The 16,991-nt window shown below is 41.5% G+C and overlaps 1 long non-coding RNA gene across 1 annotated transcript; it reads left to right on the forward strand.

Moving 5' to 3' along the window:
• Positions 1 to 13,488: 13,488 nt before the first annotated feature.
• Positions 13,489 to 13,933, forward strand: LOC119650816. The gene is made up of 2 exons (XR_005249376.1): positions 13,489 to 13,628; positions 13,678 to 13,933. It is a non-coding gene; the product is annotated as an uncharacterized LOC119650816 (long non-coding RNA).
• The last annotated feature ends 3,058 nt before the right edge of the window (positions 13,934 to 16,991 follow it).

The following is a 16,991-nucleotide window of genomic DNA, read 5'->3' on the forward strand; positions in this document are numbered from 1 at the left end:
TTATCTCAATAACTGCAGTCGTTACCTGTAAAAATGCTTGTGATAGGCATTAAACCGATTTTCAAAACACAATGAAAATTTTAATCACCAGAAAAAAACAATCAGATTTTCACAGACTTATTTCAAAATAAACAGCTTTTCCCTGTTTCGTCTGAATGGGATTTCCTATAAGCCATGTCGATTTAAGGTAATCTAAGGTATCATCATTTGACAAAATCCATTTTTGTATATTTCGGTGTGTCGATTAATAATTAATCCGAAATATGATAAATCAATCTTCAAGGAAGCACTGTCTCGAGGTGGTAGGCGGTCAAAGGGATGGCTTCTAGCTCTCTCGTCGCATTATTTTCTCGGCTTCGGCTCGTCTTCGAAGCGCCACTCGATTGTTGGTTAGTCTCCAAGTCAAACTCATATACCCACATCTCATCACCAGTAATTGCACGTTAAGGTCGAGTTGACATTCGCTTCAGAGGTCAGCAAGAGTTTTTCGATGTTGTATTTGTACGAAATGCTGTTGAGACGTGTCGACACGTGACACATCTCTTACACAAAATTTCGAGCATAATGTGTTGGGCTCTGAAGTCGCACGAGGGTAGACCAAGGCAGCCTATGAACTGAATAAACACCAAGTAGCCGAGAAGAACTTCTATGTGGTGGCGCCGGGAAACGCTGTATTCTTATTGACTTGCCAATTGTAATGCAGTAAGTGAATACTCCAAGGCTTAGTTTGGACAATCGGACCCGAGTCTGCGCGGCGTTTGGCCAGCAAACCCTAGTACCATGTGAGCTAGGATAGACTTCTGAATTCATATGTCTCAGAAGAATCCTTAGGGTATGTGTTCTCAGCCCGGTCAGTTTCATGTGGGCTGCGGTTACGTCAACCGTAGCGTTGCGTTTAAAACTTGGGTGCGGCCCTCCTTAATTCAATAGACATTTACGAAGGCTTTGCGTCCACCAGTGTGAATGCTGAACCATGCAATCAGTATGGACTGGTAGCATTTCCCACAGCAGGGCCCTGATGGCGATCACAAAATCAATTCGAGTCTTGCGAAAACCGTGGAGTCAGGTTAATATGCCTGGTACTCACATAAAACCACCAGAACTTAATCACAATGTACTACGCAGTTCCATATGCAATACCAAGTTCACAAAGAATCTCTTCTAGGCCAACAAAATTTATTTCACTTTTTTGATGCTTTCGTCGGTGTTTCACGGCATTCGTTATGGGGCAAATTCTTGATCACTGTTCGGCCATTTTTAAAGTCTTCATACCGCTAACGTTTTCGACAGAACAGACTTGCCAAAGGTGTTTTGTATAACATTGCGTCGGCACTGGAAACTTCGCTTGCAATATAAAATTTCAAGCAAACTCCTTGCTTAACCAAACTATCACAGTAAGGAGCCCAGAAAAATTGGGGTATGCTGAAGTGGTTTAGAGGGGCGATGGCTGATTTATAATTTCAAAATTTGCTTAACCGCACTACCTTTTTAAGCGTCGAGTCGGCGAGCTCTCATCAATTCTCAATGTTTTGTAAACATTTCCGGAAATCTAATTTCTTAGGATTCAGGCTAGCAATTTTAATTAAAAAAGACGAAATAATAAATTGGGAAGGTGAAATCTCCCAGGAGAAGTGGCTAAATAGGGAAAATCGCGAAATCGCGTAGAGCAGTCCAGATAGACTCCCTGTCAACGCTATCGAAAGCTTTCCGGAAATCAATGTGGAGCAGGTGCAGCGAAAATCTAAATTCTACGCGCCGTTCCAAAATGATCCGTGGGGTGCTAATGTGGTCAATACAGGAGGATCCGGAGTGGAAACCAGCTTGCTCTCTGCTAGTCAAGCTTTCGGGACGTTTTTTGTTGCATTCCAGGAGAGGGAGGAGGCAAATACCCCTCCAATTGTTACACTCAAAACAGTGCTCATGTTATTCACAAGCAGGTTACTCAGTATATCTGCCGTTCGATCAGGAACGTAGCTCCGCATTGTGGAGCAACAGCTGGATCATATACGCAAGTTTAGTTTTAGTTTTTAAAATCATTTTTATTTTTAAGAAATAGGTAACAATATTATATAGATTGGAAAAATGAACAATAAAAAACAATCTTTTAAAATAACAAAAATAACTTAAATCTAATGGCCACTGTGGGCTCTCAAAGTTTTCGAATATCGATTTACAGGCAGAGAAGAGAAACATTAAGAAATAATAAAGTTGTCGGGAAATGGTCAAAAACCCGACAAAATTCATTTGGCCTTAGTGGCAGATAAAGAAATATAAAAGTAATAAATGTTTGATCGCTTCAAAAGATACTTTTAACTTAAGTTATTGTTCATAAAACTATCATAATTATATATTTTATATTATATATTTTTCTTTTTTTACAATAACATCCATAGGGACAAAAGATAATAATAACGGTTGTAATATTTACAAAGAAACAAAGAATTATAACGGATGTATGTATAAATTAAAACTGGAGGCAAAACCAGCACCCGTTCAATATGTATATATTTACAATGCCCCACCAGGAAACAAATGGCAGAACTGAGAACGGCCACTGCTAACCGGAATCCCGCAGCCACCAGTACCAGGATTTCTCTTTTTCATCCCGCTTAATATCAATTGCTCTCGCTCTGGAGTATCTCCAGTCGAATCCCGGAGCCTCCACTGTCAAATTCGGGGGGCATTCTATCCTTTTGTCCGTGGCCCGTCTATGCAAATGATACATAACCGGATCACCGGCAGAATCAAGAATTAGACCAGCGAGGAATGAAGCCTGTCGTGAGAGTTTTCTCAAAATACCCATCATTTGGGTAGAACGGCTGCAAAACCCAAGGGTTCTCACCGTGCGAAGCAGATCGCACTATATAATTCCGAATCAATCTGACGATAACTGTATCGATTCTTGGCACAGTAGCAGCTGCATACATCACTTCATTAGTTACATAGTGCTCATAGTTTGACGAAGCAGTCCTATTAAGTTCCGTGCAAGCACGCAAACATTTCCTTTCAAAGATCCTTATTTTCTCCATTTGGCTAGCACTCAAATTAAACCAGATAGTACACCCGTAGGTGAGCACCGGTCTAACCAAAGTAAGGTAGCAAATAATTTTAACCTTCCGGCTAAGATGTGAAACATAAAAGAGTCTTCGAAGAGACATGAATGCCCTGCGAGCGCTTTCTAGCGCGACTTTAACGTGCTCGTTAAATTGGAGACTCTCGTCAAGACGCACACCCAGGTATCCAACGCACATCTTACGAGGAACGCACTCAGAACTATCCTCGTTCGCGACAATGTGAAAATCTCTCCAATTCCTTTTTAAGTTCCTATTGGCATACGCCAAGGAATTTCGAAACAGAATCGTTTCACACTTTTGCGCATTTTCATCCGCCAACTATTCGAGAAGAACTTAATATGAATTAATATGAACTGAAGATGTTCAATAGATCTTCAGTTCAGTTCAACTTGCACCTCAGTTACCTTCTTGTGTGCCGTATAGGCTATCAGATCGTCAGCAAAAGCAACCAACGACCTTTTAGAAGATTTATTAAAATCAAAAGAGTTGAGTAATTCGCCGGCAAATACCGCAAAAAGTGTAGGCGCAGTCACTGTCCCTTGCTGTAATCCATTTACAACATGAAATTCCCTATTAGTAGTGAGATTTCCGTCCGTAATGACAAAGCACCTATGCACTCACCATTATTAATCCGCCAGCAAATATCAGACGTTACCTTCGTTATTGCATGTATTGTCGAATGTCCAGATCGAAATCCGAATTGCGCGTTCGGCAATAATTCCTTCTTCTTGATATGCCCGTTCAAGGCTTTCAATACCAAAACCTCAAAAACTTTGCTGATGTTAGGCAGCAAACTGATTGGGCGGTAGCTTTGAGGGCTGGATGAATCCTTCCCTCTCTACAAAATCGGGAATAATCGGGCTTTCTTCCATTGTCCTGGAAAGAAGGAATTGTTCAATAAATTATTGAACAAAATGCAATAATTACGAATGGCAATGTCTGGTATTTACCAACTCCGCCATGCTATTAACATAATATGCTGGTCCCAAGCCCAGGTAAAGGAGGAGGGTTTGAAGCAACGTACTTTGTATTATTCTCAGTAAAACAAAAATAAAATGCTGAGATCAGGGAAAGAGATAAATAGAGTATAGTTGAAGTTATTCTACTATGCTAAATCCTACCTGATCTCTCTTCGTGACAGGCCCAGCGACAGGTCGACCAAGAAAATGCATAGAATGTCGTTACAAACATGATGATCGGATTGAGTCACAAGCCTCGGAGAAATGCTAGGGCGTACACCTCAGTCGACGCGCCAGGACGGGCCCCGGTCCTGTCGAGAAGTAAGCAAGGGTTCCTGACGCATGGACGGCGTCAGGACGTAAGCAAGTTAGTCCGCACACAACGAACAAAACAAATACGTGTCTGCACGCTAAATGTTGGTAACCTAACTGGAAAGACCGAGGAACTCGCAAGAGCCTTTCGGAAAAGGTGCATTGACATATGCGCTCTGCAAGAAACCCGATGGTCTGGTGCCAAAAGTTGAGACATTGAACGCGAACGCGGTCAAAATGGCTACAAACTTCTCCATTTTGGTAACACACACACTCAATATGGTGTTGGCATTGCCATCTCTGAGGATTTCCGTGATGCCATTAAAGAAGTCGAACGATTTGATGATCGGCTGATGAAGCTCACCATTATATCAGCTGATTGCACTATTCACTTCTTCACCGCGTATGCACCACAGACAGGTCGACCTGATGCCGAGAAAGATGCCTTCTGGCAACTTCTCGATGAAAAGACTTGTCACATGCCTGCTGGCGATTACATAATCATTGCCGGCGACCTTAATGGTAATGTGGGTGAAAAGGCATACGGTAACAGGTGCCATTGGGGAAAGGGGTTCGGAGCGCGCAATGAAGGTGGCGAGCGTATAATCGATTTTGCGGACAATCATGACCTTGTACTTATGAATACATGGTTCATCAAACGATTGTCTCATCTTCCCACATTGTATTGTTCGAACAATAAAATGCAAATCGACTATATTCTCATAAGACGCCAACATTTTACCACTGTCACTGATTGCAAAGTCGTTCCCTATGAGACCATCGCGCCTCAACATCGGCCGTTGATTGCCGTCCTGCGAATTAAGCCACCAATAAAACAGCATGAGGAATGCACTGGCCCGCCGCGCATTAAATGGTGGCGATTTGGTGAGAAGAAAGAAGAAACGGTCTCACTCATACGATTGCCAACCATTACGAATGTGGAAGAATCATGGAACCAAATGAAAGACACGATCCACAAAACGGCCTCTGCAACACTCTGGGTCACCAAGCCGGGTAAGCGGCACATCAACCGAGATACTTGGCTTTGGAATGATGATGTTGAAATGAAGGTCCGTGAAAAGAAACGCCTCTACCACAAATTTCTCGACGATAAAACACCTGCTAATTGGCAAATTTATAAGAATTCCAACCGGGAAGCAAAGAAAGCGGTCGCTGTTACCCGAGCGAACTATTTCAAAAATCTTTACGATAAACTGGACACTCGGGATGGCGAGAGAGATCTGCATCGACTTGTTAAAAGCCGTGATGAACGCACACAGGATATCGAACACTTCTGTTGTGTTAATGATAGATGGCGAGAATACTTCGAGCAGATTTCAACTGAAGAATTTGCTCATCCTCCACTTCCACAATCATTGTCGACATTTGGAGCAGTTCCACCAGTCAGCACAACTGAAGTCGAGGAGGCAATAGCACAAATGAAATCGGGGAAAGCAACAGGACTTGACAACATCGCATCTGAGCTCTGGAAAGCGAAGAGCTGGGACCCAACACTGTGACTCAGTGAATTCTTATACCGAATTATTCAGGAAGGAAGAACACCATCTGACTGGCAAGAAAGTACCACTGTTCCAATATGGAAAAAGAAAGGTAGCCCAGCAGAATGTTCAAATTATCGTCCGATGCGGTTACTTTCCCATACCATGAAGAGTTTTGAACGCATTCTTGACAACCGTATTCGCGAAATCGTTGAAATAACCGTGAATCAAGCCGGATTTGTCAAGAACTGGGGAACTACTGACGCAATACACGCGCGGTTACTAATAGAGAAACACCTTGAGAAGCATCGCCCTCTTTACATTGCCTTTCTGGATCTGGAGAAAGCGTTTGACCGTGTACCACACGAACTCATCTGGTATGCTTTACGACAACACTTCGTGCCAGAAGAACTCGTGCGCTGGGTTCAATTGCTCTACCACGATCCGAAAAGTAAAGTTCGAAGTATGGCGTGTGTATCAAAACCGCTTCGTGTTTCCGTTGGTGTTCATCAAGGAAGTGCCCTCTCACGACTCCTCTTTGTCTTTGTTATGGACACCGTCACACGGGATATCCAACGTCCAGCGCCCTACACACTGCTTTATGCAGATAATGTTTTGCTAGTGTCTGATAGCAAAAATGATCTCGAGCAGCTTGTTCAAAAATGGAATGATCGCCTCATGCAACACGGTCTCAGATTGAATTTAAACAAAACTGAATTTTTGACGACCGATCCCCATGAAACAGGCACAATCACTGTCAGCGGCACTGATCTGCCCAGCACTGAGCGATTTAAATACCTCGGGTCAACGCTATCAGCTAAAAGAGAACTGCGTTATGAAATTGCTTCACGCATTAACGCAACCTGGATGAAGTGGCGTTCCACAACTGGTGTCCTTTGTGATCGACGTATCAACGAACGTCTCAAATCTAAAATTTACCGCAATGTCGTCCGTCCAGTCGTTCTCTATGGTTCTGAGTGTTGGCCGACCATAAAAGACAATGAACGGCGTCTTGCGGTAATGGAGACGAAGATGCTACGTTGGACTAGTGGCGTCACACGTTTAGATCACATCCGAAATGAGGATATCCGCGATCGTTATGGGGTTGCACCGATCGTGGAAAAGTTGCGAGAGAGGCGTCTTCGATGGTATGGTCACGCAATTCGTGCAAACGAGAATTCACTTGCAAAGATTGGTCTGAACATCGAAGTCGATGGTAAACGACCAAAAGGCAGACCTAAGCAATGGTGGCTTGATACGCTGGATGGGGATTTGAAAGCCTCGAGATTGCACCCAGATCAGGCATTCGATAGAGCCAAATGGCGAAACCGATCACGACGAGCCGACCCCGTTTGTGAACGGGACAAAGGCTGAAGAAAAAGAACAATGTCTGGTATTTACCATTTGCCTGAGGACCACGTCGGGAATGCCATCCATACCGGATGATCTCTTATTGTTTACTCTTCTGAATATGGAAGGTAACTCCACACATGAGACAAAGTAATCAAGCAGATTATCACTCGGTATGAGATCAGCCTGCAACGCTGAGCTAAATTGGAGAACTGTGGTGCCATACAGGCTATATTTGAAATTGTGGACATCTCGTTCTACAATTTCCGAAAGTCGCGTTGGCTCTAAGTCCGTTCTGGGCCGATGCACCGATTCAAAGTGCTCCCCTATAAGTTCGAGTTTCAGAGCATCATCCATCACGATGTAATTGCCTTGCGCATCAGCAGTTACACTATTCGTGTCTATACCTGAGTCAATAAGGTGTTGTATCTCGCTGCCACCGACTTTAATTCTCGGTACAGTTATTCGTGACTTCTTCCGGAATAACGTATTTATCTTAGTAAACATGGAATCTGGATCGCTTGGTGAAATACCCTTTAACTTCTCCCGCCATTGGAAGTTCACTTCATTTACGTAATGTTGACGGATAAGATCCCGTGCGATCTTTAGAAATGATTTGAACTCAACCAATATGGGATGACGATAGTCCCCATATCTCCGATAGATTTTGTGAGCGGAAGGCTTTTCACTTTTTTCCATATTATTGCGAGGTTTAATCTTAGGGACGACTTGTTCAATTGTTTCCAGCGTCACCTGGTGCAATTGTACCATCCTTTTTCCCATCAAGAGGTGGGCATTCCTCTCGATATCCCCGAATAAACCTCTCTTGGAATTTCTTCGAATTTGTTTTTTTAAAGTTCCGCCTGTGGATGCTACTGTCCATCGGCAGAAGGCGAACTCTTCGTCCATCAAACAGAACTTCAATAAGAATTGGGTTATGGTCGCTATCGTAAGGAGGAGTCTGTAGTTTCCATTGAGGATTCCTAAAATTAAAGTTCAAGCGCGTGTCACCAATGCACAAATCCAGATTGGGATTTGCCCTGGGCCAGGTTGGACTCTCTGACCCATATAATTCGCATTTATGCTCTATCTGGTATTGCTCTATCCAAGATTTGAGGAATACCCCTCTGGGATTGTTTGTGGCGTTTAGCCACGAGGTATGCTTAGCATTCAAATCGCCAGCTATAATATAATAATTATGCAGCCTATTCAGTTCGAGTATCGTAAACAGAGAATGGAATTCCTCCTTGAATTTGGCCCGATTGTTTCCTACTGCATAGACTGACAGAGTGTACAAATTCCCTCCTCTAGGCAGTGAAAACAGAATATAAGAGACTTCGATACACTCAAAGGTTTCAAATTCAGGCCTATTAATATGCCTGAAACGATAATGGCGACCCACAAGTATTCCGGTACCACCTCACCCATCACAATTTCATCCATCGTTCCTCACGAATTCAAAATCCTTGAATGTTATCGAATGCCTCGGATTGAGGTGGGTTTCTGAAATCAAGACTATGCCAGGCTGTTGTCTGGCAGCGACATCAAGGAGCTCCGCTCTTCGATGGATTCCAACGATGGAATTCACATTAATCGCGATGATCCGGAGACCATCCAGTAGTACCACTGTGACTGAAGACCTAGAAGCGGGCATGCTGTTTTTGTAAATATTCTGTTATGCTGTTTATTTTTGTATTGTGTACGTGTAGCGTATGCTGCATGTTTTCACACATGGTTAGTATTTTATTGAGGATGGTGTTCATCCCGCCACTTGCATCTTGTTGGGGCTTCTTAGCTCCCTCTTGTCGAACTACTTCTGCAAATGGGATCGCCGAGACGATTGGTGTCTGCTTCAGTCAGCGAACATTCGGCTGCGGTATGGTCTTTCCCGCACTTTACACATCGTAAGGTCATTTAGCAGTTCACTGCCGAGTGACTATAGCGCTGACATCTTCGACACTGGACTATTTCGCCTTCTCTTCCTTTGGAGTGTAGGTGAAGTGAGGAGCCTTCACTCGCTCGAGGACCTCCCGTGCTTTTTTGTAATCTGCAATTTTGTTACATTTGACTTCGACTCTCTCAGACCCCGTCTTTTTAATAAAAAAATTCGAGAGCCCCGCGCTCCCATTAAGTAGAGTGGCTAAATCTCTACCACCAAATTCATAAACATTAATGGGGGGCACCCTTTCTCCTTTTCTTTATTTCGGGTGCTAATTGCATCCCCGCTCGGACCATTTTTTAAATTTGCAATCGTACTTGCATTATTTTGTACATTAGTTAACATTTTTTCTTTAATTTTGTTTTTCTTCTACGATTTTTTAGAAATATAGAGCAAAAACTCATCCAGTTTTCCCTCTTCACTACTACAACTTGCCTGGTTTTCACCCTCTTCTGGGACATTTCCATCGCCACCGTTGTCGCTATCTCTCGTATCGTCAGCTTTACTGTTCTCTATGTCCTCCATACGAACAGATTCGCTGCCGAAAACTTGTCCGCCTTCAAGGCGGCCCTGTTCCTCCATGGTTGCAAAAGTAGTCGAAGAAAGCTTCACTTTTTTCCTGGCTACCCTTGGAGACAGCGGGCCCGCCTCCTCAGCCATTAGCTGCTCCGTAATCTTTCCATTTTTCTTGATCAATATTGTCATTTGATTTTTAAAATCTTCGAGTGTCTTCGCCAGTTCGCCATTTCTTCTTTCAAGATTGGCTATCCTTACTTTGGCTCTTTTCAAGTTTGGATTCTCCTCGTTGCGGACTTCACGACCGATCCGAGTGCCTTATGGTGGAGGGTCGGTCTGGTCCGTCACCCTTCGGCGGCTCGCCGTTCATTCCCGCCAAGCCAAAAACGAATTTTTTCTTAAAATTTTGCAAGAAAAAGATAACTTAGATAACAAATCCAAAGTAAATTAGTTTCAATTAAGTTTTAAATTATATATTATTAATTAAGTAATATAATATAATATATAATATAAATATATAATATAATATATAATATAAAAAAATATAATATATAATATATAAGTAAGTAATATAAATATCTTTTTATTTTCTTGATAAAAGTTAATTTAATTTCAATTTTAAATTCTTTTTATTAACAATATTAATTTGTGGACACGTCCGTTCATCATATACGTAAGCAACCATTAAATTTTGATCCCTTTCGAGGCCCATGTTACAACTCTTAAATATACTGCTGATTGTGAAGTGGTTGATCTGATTGTAAGTGCGGCGTGGGTCAGCTTATGACATACTCTGTGCTCGAAAAATGTGCCACCGACGACGAGGCGGTGCTGGGCTCGAATTTTGCGTTTAGAAGTCTGTCAGAAACTGGTTTCCAAATCAAGAGAGCGCGACTTGCGGTAGTCGTCAGAAACGACCCGATACCGAACTCGTGTCTGCTACCGCTTAGTTTCTCAGAGTGCAAAAGTCGCAAGAGGAAGGAGTAGCCTCCAGAGCCTCACCATCTAATTTCGCTTAGGCGCAGAATGTCCAGCTTATATCGTTAGAATTCCCGCTTGTTGGAAAAGCGAGCATCCTGAGGACCTCCGCTACCGCTGTCGAGGTGTGTGCGCATATTCCAGAAACTAATCATAGTCCTTTTTCGGTAGCCAAAGGTCCCTGTCCAAGGCGTTCTTGACTTGGTAGCAATAAAATTTCAAAATTTCAAAACTTTGAGTGTATTCGTTTTGAGAATCTAATGAACCACAACTGCAGCCGGCACATTGCGGATACATCAAACACATCAGAACTCACCTTATCAAATGATCTCTATAATACACTGATGTACAATAAACCGGGAATATCAGGAATAACCGACCTCGCGTGACCTTGGCAAACCCCCAAAAGGTATTTGCACCGATCTTCGCCATATAAAGTTAAAGATGAAAATCCTGGACTGCCTTCTCCAAAAATTGAGGAGTCAATTAGATTTTGTGCAAGTCTCCAATCTCACGGACCCTTTCCTTTTGGCATATCTGCCCAAATGTTTAGGCGTGCGTTGTTATGTGCGATATCCCCACAGACCAACCACTTTTATGGATATGTTATCAGCAATTAATTGATGAAGTTTCAAAGGCGATTTATTTTCACATATCTTGTGTATTGTTGCCTAAGTTGATAAGGGTTATTAAGCTTTCCACATATCCACGAATGTGAAGAAAGCTAAATACAACTCTAAACAATATCCGAATTCCTAACCAAATGAAATGAGAAAGCCACTGACACTTTACATTCAAATAAGTGATCTAATCTACATTTCCAAAAATCATCCATTCATCAATGCTTTGTTCATTCTCTATCCACCTAAACGCAATATTTTAGCCAATCTGTCCGCCTGTCCATAACGAAGTTTTTATAAACGTGAAATAAGGTCAAGGTATATTCCAAATGAATTTGGAATCTGGTAAATTTCAGATAAACTCCTTGTGATGCAACGGAACAGTAAAAATTGTATCAAATTTACTCTTAATTAAATTATTAATAGCTTACACTCGGAGACATCTTGAAAATGTAATGCAGAGCAACTTTAACATTTTCGTAAAGGTTGAGATTTGACCGTGGACTTAAACTTATAACCTCTCACTCGGCTTATTTGGAGTTTTTTGTGGTTTTGTTGTTCACATTTCATGTGGACTAGATTGTGACAGATGTAATCCAAAATTTTAGTGAAAGATGGGATCGGTTAACATTTAAGATGAGCACTAAGTGGATTTGTGGCGAACGAATATGGACATTTCCATTTCAAATGAGAAAGCCCAAAAGCTTATTTTGAATAATTAATAGTTTCAACTAGAGTATCTGTTGAGGATTGTGTCGGATTTACTGATAAGTGCAAATCGAATATTTATAGCATAAAAGGAGTGCTGCAGTTACATAGGATCGATATTGTATATTGGTTCAATTCAAGGAAACATTTTTCAGAGCAAGATGGGTTTGCTTGTCCGAATTAGGGGAAAGCGTCTTTCCATTTCTATAGTCCATGCATATCTAACAACGGGAGAAAAAAGGTCTCAGTTGAGCGTTTAGGTCCAAAAAACGTGGAGATGAAACGCAGACACCACGTCGTTAGGAGTTTCCATCTAGCGGCTTTTAAATGTGACTTCAAGTATGGTTTCCAGTAATATCATACTACTGTTTCCTGGTCTTCCTCGTCTATAGCCTCTACATATGTGTAGAGGCCGGAAAGCAATTACAACTGGCTGTTTGCTTTATTTATACAAAATTAATTGTAGTAACGCAGTCAATAATGTCCAAGTTTGTTTCTCATTAATATTACCACCATAAGACCTTCATGCTATGCAAATAAATTGAAATTCCGCTCTAAGACTCTTCCGAGCTTTATTTTTTTTCTTTTCTATTATTCGGATTCCAGTTTCTTGACCATCCGAGTTTTGCGAAGAAATGTCAAAAGACTATGTAGAAACCGGATCTGGCATTAATTCAAATACGTCATGGTGTGATCTGGTGCGGCTCTAAAGACATCTTCTCAGGAAAATATGTATATCGAAAAACTAGATCCGTCTCCACCCAAATTTCAAGATTTGTGAGATTGGGATGCTTCACAGTAATGAAAAGGTTCACGCTTGGGCTATTGTTGCTAGGTTATCATTTGTTCTCATGATTATAATGTCGACATTGTTAGTAATCTAAAATATTCCCTAATGGACCCAGACATAATTTTTTTCACCCGACCTTTTAAATCTCCTAATTGGAAGGTATTATTGAACTAGTAAATAATAAATGTTGGGATCCATGATACACCCCCAAGCACCCAAATTCAAATCACAAGGACTCATACTAACCTGTCTGGTGCCGGAAATACAATAATCTCCCCAACTCTGAACTAGTTTAAATCAACTTGAAAAGTTTCTTTTGTTTAAATCTTCATCGTTTTGAGAATATCTAAAATAAAAATGTTGTCCATTTCGACTGAATATATTTTTAAAAGTGAAGCTCTTCTGAAGAGGCTTCAAGGCTAGAAATTAAATCATTTGAATGTCAACCAGATTTGGCTTTGTAGTTTACAGTGTAGATCGAGAGAAATACCATCAACGGTAAAACCGGAATTGTTGTATTTAGCAAGTCAGTGAAATGGAACATTATCAGCAACCTAGGAAAAACACGTCAAAATAAAATTAAATCGTAAATTAATCAGTAAAAACCATTTATATAATTTCATGGAGAAGTTTGGTTTTTCACTGAATTTTTGTTCAAAATTGTGGACATTTTCATGGAGAAGTAGCTGAGACTCGTATATAATAAAGACCGTCGAAGGCTTCTATCTCAGTTGGCGCTGCAACAATAGTTAGGCCAATCAGAGATATTTGTAGAACAAATATATTCCAGATAGAATTTCTCGAACTGATGGAAGCATTTATTTTATTCGAGGTGTCTAGAAAAGTAATAAAGTAAAAGGAATTCAAACAGCAGTAGCTGAAGGTAGATTCTATGAAACGGAGGTTTCCTCATTTTAAATTGCCTGTTGTAGTCTATTACGCAATTCAGGTTTTTTGGAAGACTACTACGTTGCCACTCCTTGCCTGATTGCAATGTACAACTATCAGGGTTGCTCGTTATCCAAACATTCATAATACTCCTTAAGCGAACACAGGGACTGCGCATTTAATATTGGTCGTTTACGCTTTGTGTCGTCTTGATCTAGGTGCCAAGGAGTACAGCAAAATGTGGCGATAACCTGCGACTTTAAACTATTAAATAAATTATAATTGATGGAATGAAGGATAGATGAGAAGTAATTTTTTTTATAAATGTGACCACCGTTTTCACAATTTGAATGAATTTTGCAAATTATTCTTTCTGAATATTTGTTAACCTCAATATGGGATTCTTGTAAAATTTCTACAGATACTTTCACAATTCCTGAACTTTTTAATTCTTAAGTTTGATTCTAGCAACCAACTTATGAAAGCTGCTATTTTGTCCACTTCACTCGAAAGAAACTGATTCACTAATTGACCCTCTATCTTTCGTAGTTTTGACAACTCGTTTTTGAGGTGTCATGTGAAAGAAAACCTTATTAGAATCGATTCGATGTCTGCCTGTATGTCTCTCTGTCTGAATATCACACCCGATTTATGCGGAAACGGCTAGAGTGATTGTCACGATGAGAACGCAAAGTCGGTTAATCCCTTTACATATTAAAAGTGGGCCACTTTGTACTGAGTTTAAGGGGGGATGCTTCCTGTACACGCGAAAGAGGGGTGCAACATTTTTTTTACAGAATATGGCCATATTATGTATCATATGAAAGGGCTCAATTAGTACTTTTCGGAACTCCAGGTCTCGTTCTCTCTCAATCATGCTAGAAGTATAAAATTTGGCAATGGTATGAGAGATAACATAACGCATAACTTTTGAAAGTTCAAAGGAAATCTTGCTATCACTAACAAGGTTATAGGAGGTGAGACTTTACTTTAATGTGAATTTCGTGCATTATTTTCTTGACACAACTTGAGACAACTGTGGAAGCAACGTCTGTTGAAAGTAAGTAGCAAATTAAGGCAGCTAAAATCCGCGAACAATATGATTTAACTCTCCAATTATGAATCCAAAATAGAAAGTGAGGGTGTCCATTAGCATCTCTGGATCCTTAGAGTAAAGCACCTGCCTAGGGCCATATACAAATGCATCTAGTTCATTTGTCAAACACATCCCGTTTTTTCAGCCTTGTCCTTTTCAAAAGCGATGTCGGCTCGTCGAGATCGGTTTTTGGCTCTATTAAATGCCTGATCCGGATGTAATCTCAAGGCTTTTAAATCCCCATCCAGCGTATCAAGCCACCGTTGTTTCGGTCTGCCTTTTGGTCCTTTACCATCAACTTCGATGTTCAGACCAATCTTTGCAAGTGAATTCTCGTTTTCACGAATCGTGGGACCACACCATCGAAGACGCCTATCTCGCAGTTTTTCCACGATCGGTGCAACCCCATACCGATCGCGGATATTCTCATTTCGGATGTGATCAAAAGGTGTCAGGCCATTAGTCCAACATAACATCTTCGTCTCCATTACCGTAAGACGTCGTTCATTGTCTTTTATAGTCGGCTAACGCTCAGAACCATAGATATCAACAGGACGGACCGCATTGCGGTACATTTTAGATTTGACACGTTCGTTGATACGTCGATCACAAAGAGCACCAGTTATGAACGCCACTTCATCCAGGTTGCGTTAATGCTTGAAGCAATTTTATAAGGCAGTTGTTCATTCGTTGGCAGCATTGACCCGAGATATTAAAATCGCTGAGTTCTGGGCAGGTCGCTGCCGTTGCCAGTGATTATGCCCGTTGCTTGGGGATCGGTCGTCAAAAACTCAGGTTGATTCAGATTCAATGTGAGACCGTGTTGCATGAGGCGATAATTCCATTTTTGGATAAGTTGCTTGAGATCATTTTCGCCATTAGATGCTAGGAAAACATAATCGGTATAAAGCAGTTTATATGGCGCTGGATGTTGGATGTCTCGTATGACGGTGTCCATAACAAAAACAAAGAGGAGTGGTGAGAGGGCGCTTCCATGATGAACACCAACAGAGACACGAAGACGGTTTTGATATACCCGCCATAGTTCCAACTTGATTTTGCGGATCATGGTAGAGTAATTGAACCTAGCACTAAGTGTTGTCGTAGAGCATACCAAATGAGTTCGTGTGGCGCACGATCAAATGCTTTCTCAAGATCCAGAAATGTAATGTAAAGAGGGTAATGGTTCTCACGGTGTTCCGCAGTTCCGCAGTTATTTCAACGATTTCACGAATACGGTAGTCAAGAATCCCTTCAAAAATCTTTATGGTAGGGGAAAGTAACCGGATCGGACGATAATTTGAACATTCTGCTGGACTATCTTTCTTTTCCCCATTCATTGAGCCACATTGCTGCGTCCCAGCTCTTTGCTTTTCAGAGCTCAGATGTGATGTCGTCAGGTCCAGTGGCTTTCCCCGATTTCATTCGTTTTATTGGCTCCTCGACTTCAGTTGCGCTGACAGGTGAAACTGCTCTAAATGTCGGCAATGATTGTTGAAGTGGAGAATGAACAAATTCTTCAGTTGAAATCTGCTCGAAGCATTCTCGCCATCTATCCGTTGCGGCTCGATGATTGAAAAGCAAAGTACCGTTCTTCTCACTAACGCAACAGAAGTATTCGATATCTGCTGCGCGTTTGTTTCGGCTTTTGGCAAGTCGGTACAGACTTTCGCCATCGCAAGTGTCCAGTTTATCTTAAAGATTTTTGCAATGGTCCGCTCGGGTGACTACGACTGCTTTCTTTGCAATAGGCCAGCGTTTTATCGTCGAGAAACTTGTGGTAGATGCGTTTCTTTTTACAGACCTTCATTTCAACATCGTCACTGCAAATCCAAGTATCTCGGTGAATGTATCGCTTCCCCGGCTGGGTGACCCCGAGGGTTCCAAAGGTCGCTTGTGGATTGTGCCTTTCATTTGGTTCCACGATTCTTCCACATTTGTAATGGTTGGTAATCGTGTAAGTCAGATCATTTCTGCTCACAAAATCGTCACCATTTAATGCGCGGTGGGCAGTGCGTTCCTCACGCTGTTTTATCAGTGGATTAATTCGCAGGACGACCGATGTTGAAGTGCGATGGTCTCATAGGGAATGGCTTTGCTATCAGTGGCGGTGGTAAAATGTCGGCTTCCTATGAGAATATAGTCGATTTGCGTTTTACTGTTCCCACTATAAAATGTAGGAAGATGAGGCAATCTTTTGATGAACCATGTATTCATAAGTACAAGGTTATGGGTGTCCGCAAAATCGATTATATGCTCGCC

The sequence above is a fragment of the Hermetia illucens genome, chromosome 3, assembly GCF_905115235.1.
Source record: "Hermetia illucens chromosome 3, iHerIll2.2.curated.20191125, whole genome shotgun sequence".
Taxonomy (NCBI): domain Eukaryota; kingdom Metazoa; phylum Arthropoda; class Insecta; order Diptera; family Stratiomyidae; genus Hermetia; species Hermetia illucens.